Genomic DNA, 12,869 nt, shown 5'->3' with positions numbered 1-12,869 from the left:
TACCCCATAGGACAACTAGCGACTTTCAAGATAATAAACACTCTGCCAGCCTAGGTACTGACTTTCTATGATGGGCAGAGCCCCCTCTGCAGGCCAGCTCTGGAAATGCAGCATGATGAGGGATTGGCCTTTGCCGTTTCAGGGGTTGTCTGTTATTGCAACATAATCCAGCCTATCCCTACTAATTCAGCAAGGTACTGCCATATTTATTTGAGGGGAAAGAGGAAGTAAACGTTTTTTTTGGACAGTCCCACGTGTGCCCCAGTGTGGAGTTGACAGACTGGGATACCTGTGAGAAGACGACCTTGAGCCAGCTGTTTTTAGTGGCTGCATCAAGCTGTTTCACATCTCATTTATGTTGATCAGCACCAATCAAGTAGTAAATTTAATCATTTTGTCGGTGGATAGTGATTCTGTCCAGAAGGATCATCGCTGTTTATAGTTAACTCAATACTGCACTGGGCTGTCATGTTAAATACAGGCCGTCTGTGCTTGAAAAGAAAAAGGGATTTCCTGGATGCCCAGCTGAATGGAAACAATGTGTCAGTGATGGGCTGATACTGTGCCCCATCACGAGGGGCCAGGAGCCAGGCAGCCATCTTCCGTCGCCAAAACCAGACCCCTCTGCACACGTGCAGTCAGCCAGGTCCCTGCCTGGAAGCAACTGGCCCTGCATGTGGGGTACGTGTAGGGAAGGGGAGGCAGGTGTGTTTGGCGAACTGTTCCCATGGGCTGCCCCTTTTCCGCACAGAGGCAGCGCCTTCCACCCAGAGGAACAAGCCCTTAAGTCTCTCCCTGGAGATCACGGTCTCCTGGGAAGGAAGTTACGGTTGAACCTTAGCAATTTTCCTAAAGTGGGAGCTTCACTGCGTCCCCACCAATAGATGACAGCGGGAGGAATGGTGGAGTCAGGGCCCACAGGTGGCAGCGGCAAATCCCTCTGACCCTGGGACCCCCATGGGCCAGCCTCCCTGCTGGTCAGTGCTCTGGACTCAAAGGAGGAAGGGAAGTCAGCCCCTGCAGACCCACTAAGCAGGCTGATGGGATCTGGTGCATGCTCTCTGGGGTCCTTTATGCCACCCTCCTAGACAAGGACCAAGAATGAGTCGTTTGCATTGAATATTATGGGATGCATACAAACCGGGAGGGCTAAGCACCCACCAAAAAGAGAAAATGTGGGACTGGACTCAACCCAAACCACCTTTTCCTTTGGATTTTGGTCCCAGCCCCAGGCAGACAAGGGTCCAAGGACAAGACAACTTATTTCATTTTGGGAAGAACACACAGTGGGTGATTCAGGAGCTCTGGCCCCAGCCTGTGACAACTACCCGCTCTCCTTGGAGGGACTGGGGAAGGGACAGTCAGTATAGCGACCAACACCAAAATGAGGGGCGGAGGCAGGAGGGAGAGGAGGGAGGTGATGGCAGGCAACCTGCACCCCAGCCAGAGGGGGAGCGAGAGGGGAGAGCAGGCAGGGGAGGGGGCCAGGCATGTGGGGAGCCGCCCCTGCACCCCAGCCGTGATAAGGGGCTGGCACCGCACACTGCTGGTCCACGCGGGCCCTCAGGCAGCACCTCGGGGCATAGCCTGGGGAAGGACAGGAACCCCCATGTCTGACGGGAGGGGATGTGATGGGCCAGTGCACTCCCAGTTTTGTTTCCATCTCCACCACACAGTCTCAGTCACCGCTCTGAGTCAGAAGGAGCGCTCTGTCTGACTCATCCTAGCCCGGCCTCAGTGGTATACCAGATGAGCCATCTGTGAGCTGCGCTTGTGGCCAAGGGGCTTCTCCCACAGGGCAGGCACCCATTCTTACCCAGTTTTGCCTTGCTTTCCCATAGAGGCCCCTCACTCCATCAGGCATCAGCAGCCATTCTGTCAGGGTTCAGAGGGTGCAACCCCTTCATTTCCCGGATAACGAGTGGCAGGAGGCCCGGTGCCCCTGCCCCCTGTATGCACGTCTGCTGAGCAGTCTGCCGCTCTGACACTCTCCTCCCAGCTAGGGGCGGGAAAGGATGCAGAGGGACTGGGCGCCAATTCAAACAACCTGCACAGAGACGCTGCTGGCCTGAAGAGCCCCTGCCCTCCTCAGCCCAGAGGAGAACTTATCTCCTCCTTGAGACCCCAGGAACCCTACAATGCATGGAGAACCCACGTCCTTTAGGAAGGGCCTGCCCTATTTTGTGGCTGCAGACAACACACGAGCTAACGTCTGGAAACCACATTAGCAGTGACCCCTTTTAAATGACAAAGACCCATGAAGCACTAAAAATACATTTCAAGTCAGAAAACATGACTTCACATCAAGTCTAATCTGCCAGCAACTAACAAAAATACAACAAGAATCAGATTTGCTCCCTGCACCTGCATCTGATTTTTTTAAGGGGGAACTGATAAGTATATAATAAGTGATTAAAGTAAGTGTAAAGTAAGTGATAATAAAAAGTGATAAGTAATACTCTTAGAAAATATAGATATCTTTTAGATTTTGAAATCAGGGAGGATTTCTTAAATAAGACATCAAATGTGGTCACTACAAAAGAAAAGATGAATAATTTTGACTGCATTATAATTAAGAGCATTTATCAAAAGCCACCATGAAGAAAGTAGAAAGAATTCATAAAATACAACTAACAAAGGATTAGAATCAAGTATGTAAAAACAACTCCTGAAAATCAGTAGGAAAACCACAAATAACACAATAGGAAATTAGACAAGAGACATGAACCACCCTATCACGGAAGAGAAAATATGTCCAGAAACTATATAAAAGGTACTCAGCCTCAAAGTGACAAGAGTACTATAAATCAAAGCCACAACGATTATACCCACTCAACTGCGTGGGTGCATGCTCAGTTGCGTCAGCTGCGTCCAACTCTTAGCGACCCCACAGACAGTAGCCCGCCAGGCTCCTCTGTCCATGGGATTTCCCAGGCAAGACTACTGGAGTGGATGGTCATTTCTTTCTCCAGGGGATCTTCCTGACCCAGGGAGGAACCCACATCTCCTGCACTGCAGGTAGATTCTTTACCACTGAGCCACCTAACTGCAGGAGGGTGAACTGGTCTAACGGCACTCAGCACCAATTCTTAAAATCGAACATTGACATAAATATCTTGTGACCCAGGAGTTCTACTTCTAAGTGGCAAAAACTCGAGATCATGTTCATATCCCCAGGGACGATATAAACACAAGTACACGGCAGCACGGTTCACATAACCTGGAAACAGACAAGTCCCCATAGACAGGACAACGGCTGAATCTGCTGTGGAACATGTTGACGGCACATTACACATGAGCCAAAGTGAATGAGCTACATCTCAGCATCTGTAAGTTGAAAAAAGTCAGTCCCCCAGAACTACATATAGTATTGCTATAATACTCTTTTTATAAAGTTAAAATCCAACTAAAACCAACAGATAGATGGATGGATGGATGGACTCTTTCAAAAACACACAAGATGAGATAAAATTACCTAAGAAGGAAAGTAAGGGAGTGATGAATATGGATTCCTTGGTGGAGGGAGGCAGGAAAGGCGGGTAGGGGAGAGGGGAGCCCACAGGTGGATGTAGGTAATTACCACAACCAGTTTCCGAATTGAGTGGTGAGGTTGGTATTATCTTGAATGACTGAATGAAAGAAGCCATACAGAAATCAATGATGAGAGCCCATCATAAATAAGGACAATGATTAATCAATTCTCCGCAGATGATATTAAAAACAAAAGAAGCAAAAAAGACTGCAAACTATCAGGGATTTATATTAAAACCAAAAGCAAAATAACTTTCTTTCTCCACAGCCCCAAGACAATGCATGTCTCAATTCAGTCTCCCACCCAGAGGCTGCAAACTGGCAGTTTGTGGGCCACATGAGGATATTTGTTTCCCTGAACAAGGACTTTTATTATTACTTCACAACATTGCGAACTCTCGTGTAAAACTCACATTTCTGACTTCCCCTGAAAAAAACCGTAGTATGTGGCCCACATTCCCCATGGGGCCCACATTCCCACACACTGAATGTGGGTGCCAAGCAGTGGCTGTCTCCTAAAAAAGAACAGTCTCCCCACTTCCCTATAAGCTCTACCACTCCCTGTCACCTCACCCAGCCTGTGGCATGCAGATACAGTCTGCGAGCGCCTGCAGGCAAATGAGCGTGTGCCCAGGAGGTCCTGGGTCTCCAGCCCTTCTCAGCCCTTGGCAGCTGCTGACAGCTGTGGTCCCTTACAGGGCCAGGAAGCAGCCACCCAAAACGCTCCTCAAAGAGACCGAAGACAGATGAGACTCAGGGCTCACCAGAAACCCGTTCCCAAAGCAGGCAATTCATGTTCTCAAACAACATGTATCCCGTTTTTTATTTAAGTACACATCAAAGAAGTTAAATTGGATTGCAGATACCCTGAGTTTCTTTTTCCATGCATATGCTAGTTTTTCTGTGCCTTTTTTTTTTTCAGTAAATCATAGTATACAGAATTTACCATTTTGCTTTGAAAAGTCTGCTGTGTATCTACAACAGAATCTACCAGCATACTTCACATAGCTGACTAATACGCTTTGCAGCAGCACACAGATTTCTGCCCCTTAAACACCAAAAGGCCCCGCCCCGCCCCGCACACCCCCAACCCCACCCGCCCCGCTTGGTATTGTTATTCCAGCTCCCTCCACTGACCCAGCCCCAAGCACTTCCATGGTAAAAATATGATCCCACCACCACCACTTCCCATACCTTCTCCAAACTGGCCCTAAGGAACTGGTGCTTTAAACGGGCAGATCACAGTCACTTTTCAGAACGTTAATTCCCATAAAACGGAAAGTCAGTTTTACATGGACGGCTCTCCTTTATCAGAAAAAACTGATTCCATTTGACTGATTAATTGTCCATAGAACCATCAAGGCTTCCAGACTAGGGGTGATGGCTGGGAGGAGGCAGCCACACAATGTTGTGATGTATGGGGCACCCCTGGACTGGGGAAGCCAGGAGATTACAAATGTACAAATTACTAATTCAAATCAATACAGCGAGGGGTTCAGGCTGAGAGACATTCAATTACATTGTTCAAAGAGAAGATGCTCATCTTCAGCTAGTCCGCTCCACGCTGCAAATAATTGAACATTTCTATATATGCGGCAGGGATGTGAATCTTTTGCCATGTAATCCAGTCCTTGGGGCACGCCATAAATATGTGGTGCTGAGTATGTGAGGCTCCCTGCTGAGGGCACTCAATCAAGTCAGCCCTGGCTTCCCTGCCTGTCTCTTTATGTTCATCTCTCAATACTCGCTTAGGAAATATAAGCAAATGGATGATGGATGGATGGATGGATATGGAGGCAGAGATAAAGACAGAAATTTTCAAAAACTGTCAAGACACCCAGACCCCCAACCATAAACAGTTTATGACTTCCAAATTTTGCCTGATCCAGTAGCACAAATCAATCCCAGAGGAATTATTCACATCCCAAAAGGAATCACTTTAGAATTCCTTTAAGTAGCAGGCTCCTGTAGCACGTTTAACATAGGATTTGAATTCCAACTTCATTATACAGAGAAAGTGAAGCACACCTGCAGAAATAAAGTTTTAGAAAGTTATACATCAAGGTGTTAAAAGCTTGTCTCCAATGGTGGGTGGGATGGTGCTTACACCTGGCTGTGAGGTTCAATTTTTCTGTGATGAACACTTACTAAAATATTTTTAATTAAAGAAAAGACAAGTTCACTCACATAAACACACATATACAAAGGAAGATTCAATTATAAAGGTGGAACTTCCCAGTGGGGCTTCCCTGTTGGCTCAGTGGTAAAGACATTACCTGCCAATGCAGGAGACTTGAGTTCAATCCCTGGGTTGGGAAGATTCCCTGAAGAAGGAAATGGCAACCCATTCCCATATTCTTGCCTGGGAAATCCCATGGACAGAGGGGCCTGGCAGGCTACAGTCTGTGGGGTCACAGACAGTCAGACATGACTGAGTGACTAGAGCTTTCACTTTTCAGAGCTTTTTCACGAACAGCTGTCACAGAAATAGAGGCCTCATAACATCTCTTTTCAAGGTGTGCTGAGATACGGAAACAAGAACCAGTGAGTCTCAGGCTGTCTGAGCAAAAGGCAGCCCTGTGGGAGTCTCGGAGCCCACTCGGGGACACGGAGCCGGCTCTTGACGGGCTGTGACAGGCAGCGTGCACAGAGTTGAGTCAGCCACAGGGAGGGCCCACTCTGAGCGGCGCCTGGAGACAGAGATGCACCGTGTGAATCAGAGGGCACCTGCCACAACAGAGACAGGTATGGGGGAAGTCAACCACATCACAAATCAAAGGTAACAAGGAAAACTCCAGTCAAGTAAGACTGAAGAAACTTCAGCTCTTCTGCTCTTAGCCTTGCCAGAGCGGGCCGCAGAGACTCACCTGGGACAACAGCAACACGAGGCACATGGAGATTCTGCAAACAAACAGGCAGGTCCAAGCCTGAAGGATGCATTTGCTGACTGTGTATAGAACGAAAGTCAGTCAAATAAATGAGAAATTTTCCATTCCCCTCCTAAATCTCATGAGACAGGGACTAAGAAAATAATTTATCAGGCAGGAAATATTTCAGCAATTGGTTTTTGTTTATTAAAGAGCTGCATGGTGCTTGGCATGCTACCATGCGCATTTTCTACAAAATAGAAATCATGGAAGTCCATAAAACCAGGGAGAAAGTTCAGAGATTTCTGTCCTTGTTAAGTACTATAAATAAGTTCTCAATTTCCTGATTTATACTGTTGGTAAAGATTAAAAGGGAAGTTTCACTGAAAGATTATTTGTAAATGCCACTTGAAGTGATAACTTCAGCCGTGCCAATTTGGGGCATCCACTACGTTCTGTTCGGTTAGAACTGGACATGGAACAATGGACTGGTTCAAAATTGGGAAAGGAGTACGTCAAGGCTGTATACTGTCACCCTGCTTATTTAACTTACATGCAGAGTACCTCATGTGAAATGCTGGGCTGGATGAAGCACAAGTTGGAATCAAGATTGCCAGGAGAAATATCAACAACCTCAGATATGCAGATGATACCACCTTATGGCAGAACGTGAAGAGGAACTAAAGAGCCTTTTGATAAAAGTGAAAAAGTTGGCTTAAAGCTCAACATTCAGAAAACTGAGATCATGACATCCGGTTCCATCACTTCATGACAAATAGATGGGGAAACAGTGGAAACAGTGACAGATTTTATTTTCTTGGGCTCCAAAATCACTGTGGATGGTGACTGCAGCCATGAAATTAAAAGATGCTTGCTCCTTGAAAGAAAAACTATGACAAACCTACACTGCATATTACAAAGCAGAGACATCACTTCACCGACAAAGGTATATATAGTTAAAGCTATGTTTTCCAGTAGTCGTGTATGGATGTGAGAGTTGGACCATAAAGAAGACTGAGCACCAAAGAATTGATGCTTTTGAACCATGGTGTTGGAGAAGACTCTTGAGAGCAAGGAGACAAACTATCCTTTGGACAGCAAGGAGATCAAACCAGTCAACCCTAAAGGAAATCACCCTTCAACATTCATTGGAAGGACTGATGCTGTGATGCTGAAGCTCCAATACTTTGGCCACCTGATGCAAAGAGCCGACTCACTGGAAAAGACCCTGAGGCTGGGAAGGATTGAGGGCAGGAGAAGAGGGGATGACAGGATGAGATGGTTGGATGGCATAATCCCGACTCGATGGACATGAGCTTGAGCAAACTCCAGGAGATGGTGATGGACAGAGAAGCCTGGAGTGCTGCAGTCCATGGGGTCACAGAGTCGGACACGAGTTCCTGCTTCTGAGTTATTTAGGCACAGGGGTTGTAAGGGGCAGAGGTGTGACTCTCAGTGTGTCCTGACCGTGAAGGTACTTTCTGGGCCACACAGAACTTTCTCTCAGCACTCTCTGACTTCACAGTGCTATGGTGGATGCTTCCAAACAAGGACTGAGGGCCCTCCTCAAGGTGTAGCCTGTGTTCTCTGCTTTTCTACCAGGGGTATCCTCTAAGCTGTGAAGCCTGTTCCATCAAGAGCAGACACAGCAGAAGTACACTGAGGACGGACGGTGCCTTGGAGGATCCCATGGGCACTTCATCTAACCCTAACCATACCCCTAATCCCATGAAGCCCCTGCTTCACGGTCCTCAGGCAGATCATTCTGGAAGGCATTCTGCTTGCTTCCCAGTGTACAGGCAAGTGATGCACTGTCAAACACATCTACTTCTGTCTTCTGTCTACCAACTGGCTCCCTTTACTCAAGACCGTGCAGCTGGTGAACGGTGATCCACTCCCAAGTAGACCTGTTATACATCAGTTGCCCAAGGAGAAGATGTATGCCTGCCCCAGCATGCACACACACACACACACACACACCCAAGTCCTATTGCAAATTCCCAAGAGAAAGGCTCTGATTGGCCAGGCTTAGGTCAGATAACCAGCCTTAACCCTAACAAACATGACATGGAGCTGGGGTCAAGGCATCCAACAGGGCTGCAAGCCCCACTCCATTCTGCTGGTGAGGGAACAGAGTGTCACTGTGATCTGGTAAGATATTACAATGAATCCATTATATCTGTGCCATGAGCCACTGGAGACTCCTGCTAAAATGCAGGTCTGGGGTACAGGTGGTGCTGATGTGAGTGTACAGTCCGTAGTTTTCATAGCCAAGGAGGACATACTCATCCCTCTTCAGTCTCACTGAGGAAATGCCCACCCTCCCCAGCCCCAACAACAGAAACCTCTTTGCTAAGCAGCAAAGACAGAAAGGAAGATGATTTCTTGCTGTTGAGATATGATAGGAGTGAGCTGTCAACATTTTGATGGGCCTTTTTTTTTTACACAGGGACATTGAACTCAGCCTACAAACCAAACCATTAAACTTACGGCCAAGTAAGTACTTTTACCAAGTAGTGATCAAAGCAGACCAACTCAGACCCTGACCCCAGCCTAGAGCTTACACCGTCATCTGTCAAGGATCATGATGGAAGCATCACTAATTAACTAAAAGCAGCGATTTTACATTTTGGCGACGCAGCACCTGCAGTGCGCTCACGTCAGCCGCCTCAGCGGCCTCTCTCCCGGCCCCGGGGTGGCCCTCAGCGCCCTCGCTCCACCGTCAGTCCCACCCTGCCTGTCTGTGGCCTCAGTGGCGACCGGTCCCGGTGCTCCACTTCAACTGCTCTTCTCAGCGGTGTCCACACACCCCTCACAGCTCTTCCCCTCTTAACAGCCAGTTGGGAGATGGCCAAACCACCATGGGCTGTGGAAGGTGCCCATTTAGGGCGGTAACACCACCTCAGTGGAGAGACTACCACCTGACCGTGACAGAGCCTGTCCGTGAGGCCCCCGGGGGCTGGGGAGGCCCACCCGGCGCAGGGCTCCACGGACGGGGCTTCAGGAACAGTGCGGCCTCGACGCTTCCTACTCAGCATCTCACGGTGTCTCTGTACCCGACCTTTTCATGCAAACACTACGTACGTCTCTTCTAGGAAAAGCCACCAATGGCAAGTTTCCCAACACATCCAAACACCCAGCATTAGGACCCAGAACAAGCCTGAGTCGTCACAGACTTGAATCTTTTGTAGGCCTGGCACCAGAGCCAGGAGTTTTCTTTTTCGTAACCACACCCAGGAGTCACCTAGACCTCCGTTAAGGAAGCGATTTCTGAGAAGGGAACCCTGTACTCCCCCAGAGAAACCCTCTTGGTCAGGACTGGTTCAATCCTAAGTGACAGAAAAACAGCTCAGGGAGAGTACTCACGTGATGAGAAGCGCAGACAAGACCACTACCAGGCCCCCTCTCCTCCGGCTCCAAGTGCTGCCCCCTTGGGGCTCACAGGTGTCGAGGCAGCCCCTCCCCAGCCTGAACCCCACTAGTTCAGCAACCTATGGAAAGAGACCACCTCTCTCCTTAAAACTTCAGGAAAAGACCTGGGGTGCCTCTCACTGGTCTGGGTTGGGTTATGCACCAAACCGAGAGTCAAGCACAGAAGCCAGGGAGATGTGGCACTTTCACTGGCCAACGTGAGGCACAAGCCTCTTACTGGAGTTGAGGCTGAGGGTGGGAGAAGAACGCTCCTGAAAGCAAAGCTGAGGGACTGCTCCAGAAGGTAAGCACGCTACAATTTGGCTACAGCAACTAGATCTCTGGACACAATGCATACGTTCTTATAATCGCAATTATTATACACAGTATTATATAAGTCGCTATACAACATGCCCAAGGAGTAGCCTGTCGTGGGTAATCCTATATTTCTGGCTAAATGGTGGGCCCACTCAGACACCATCCCCATATTACTGAACGTCTTAGTTTGAGTCACCCCAGATGCAGCTACTGGGATGAAGATGTTTGGAAGATCATGAAATATCTCTAGTGGACAGGGAAAGTGAACCAGGGAAGGCAGGCAGTCAATAAAGGGTATGTATCAGGCTAGTTAACCATGATGGGAATGTGGAACTCTGCAAGACAGCAAATCACACCTGAGAGTTATCCCACCAAGGAATGAGGGAGCTTTGGTTTTCAGCCGGGAGTTCCTGTTACTCTTGAAAACTGCACCTGGAACTGCTGATTCCCTGGCTCTCCCAGCTTATGGTGCGTGGGTGAGCGCATGCTCAGTCACTCAGTCACGTCTGACTGTTTGCAACCCAATGGACTATAGCGCATCCAGCTCCTCTGTTGTTGGGATTCTCCAGGCAAGAATACTAGAGGGGGTTGCCATCTCCTTCTCCAGGGGAATCTTTCTGACCCAGGGTTCTGTGTTGGCAGGCAGATTTTTTACCACTGAGCCACCTGGGAAGCCCTTGGCTATGGTGTCCAGTGACAAAGGAGTCCTCTGAGAAAGAGATGGCGGTGCTATCTATTGGAAGCAGGGCTCACAAGCACAAAAGTGAGGCAGAAAACAGAACATGCGCAAGGAACCAACAACATCCACAATTCCCAAAGGCTGACCAGACTGAACTGCATTGTCTTGGAGGTCTTAAAGTCACTTGAGAATGTTTAAATTCCTCCAGGTCTGTAATAGGAATATCACTTACCACTGTATCAGACCCTTTACAAGAACATAATTAGTAGAGATTTTTCATAGAATGTTGAGTAAAGTCATTTTATGAGGTTTAAAAGTTAGAAATTATCAAAGAATGATCATTTTTTCCTCTTTAATATTATTCTCACTAAGAATTTCAAAACATTTTATAAATACCATGGTCTCTAAGCCAGCCTGAGAAGGGAAACTGAATTAGTTGAGGTTTTTATTTTGATTAAATTGATTTTAAAAATCAATTTCTTTTTTTAAAAAGATCCAAATGGTTGCATAGCCTTCTGGAGACAATGCAACTGATTGATTTTTGCACTTTTAACCCAACTGTTCTGACTTTTGAATGAGAAGCCACCATAACAGATACAGGATTTAGCCTCTTGAAGACAATCGTGGCCAGTCCCCAGAGCTGGGCCCCAAGTGTCTTCATCCCAAAGAGATAAAAATTGGAGCTTAAAGAAGGCACACTTTGCTCCCAGAAAGTCCAAGCCAAGAGTTTGATCATGACGCATAAGAATCGTCCCAGCTGCAGATCATTAACCCACATCCACAGGGCACTTTACTATTTAAAAGGCATGTGACCTGTGAGATGGGAAGGACATGAACTGTGAGTTCCACTCAGAGACTCATCCAGACAAGGGAGTTATCAGGGTTGGTGGAAGAAGTAAAAACCAAACTCAACTCTTAAAGTGAACGTGAAAGTCATTCAGTCAATTCTGACTCTTTGCGACCCCATGAACTGTACTTTCCATGGAATTCTCAGGCCAGAATACTGGAGTGGGTAGCTTTTCCCTTCTCCAGGGGATCTTCCCAACCCAGGGATCGAACCCAGGTCTCCCACATTGCAGGCTGCCTCCTTACCAACTGAGCTAACAGGGAAGCCCAAATTCAACTCTAAACCCACCCAATCTTGGCATGAAATTCTTTCCAACTATACCACAGGGTCCCAGATATTTAGTTTCCCAAGCATTAATAAAATTACTAGATTGAATTATCCAAAGTTGCCATTATTATTGATCAAATGATGAAATAACAGCCAATTTGCCATTTTTATAGTTTAAAACAGTCAAATATTAGCAATTTCATGTGATTCAACTGAATACAAAACAATCTGGGTAACTAACTTTAGTAAGCAATAACATCGGAGGGAAAAAATTCCATTTCAAATAGGGAAGACTATCATAACCAATAATACAGGCAGGTCACTGTCTCACAATGCAGGACATGATGCTTATGAAGCACCTGCTGTGCTGACTGTCCTGTGCTCATCAGACCAGCTTCGGGAGCCAGGGAGCCACATCACTCTGGAGTCTCCAGGGCTGACTTTCTCCATCTTGACAAAGAAATGCCAGGGAATCCCATCCTGGGGCCACTGCCATGGAAACCTTGTGCTGCAGGGATGACACTCTGCTTTGACGGCCCCTCCTCCATCACACTGACTCAGCACCCCCTCACTGGCCCCAGGAGAGGGAAGAACGTGGCAGGTACAAGGGAACTGCCATCGGGTCCCAGGCACTGCATGGCAACACACTGAAGGGACTGCACAAGCGCTGAGGGGCAAGCTCTGCCTGCGCAAACAGCCGCACCGCACAGTGGGGACCAGCAAAGCAGGTACCACAAGGGAGCAACCACGACACATCTCACAGCAGAGAGCGGGCTGAACAGAGCGATGACGATAAAACCCACAACTACTTTGAGACAAATTCCTTTTTATGTAAAAAGAAAAAAAAAAAGGAGAAAGAGAAATATGTCCGTTTATTCTTTCCAAGCACTGATCTCAACATTTAGATGAAGCATTTTTATGAACGGGCCCCACAGATCATCTCTCTGCT

This window comes from Moschus berezovskii, chromosome 22 (assembly GCF_049115385.1).
Source record: "Moschus berezovskii isolate FMDL1 chromosome 22, NW_MosBer_1.0, whole genome shotgun sequence".
NCBI classification, from domain to species: Eukaryota; Metazoa; Chordata; class Mammalia; order Artiodactyla; family Moschidae; genus Moschus; species Moschus berezovskii.
This window is presented reverse-complemented; position numbering follows the sequence as displayed.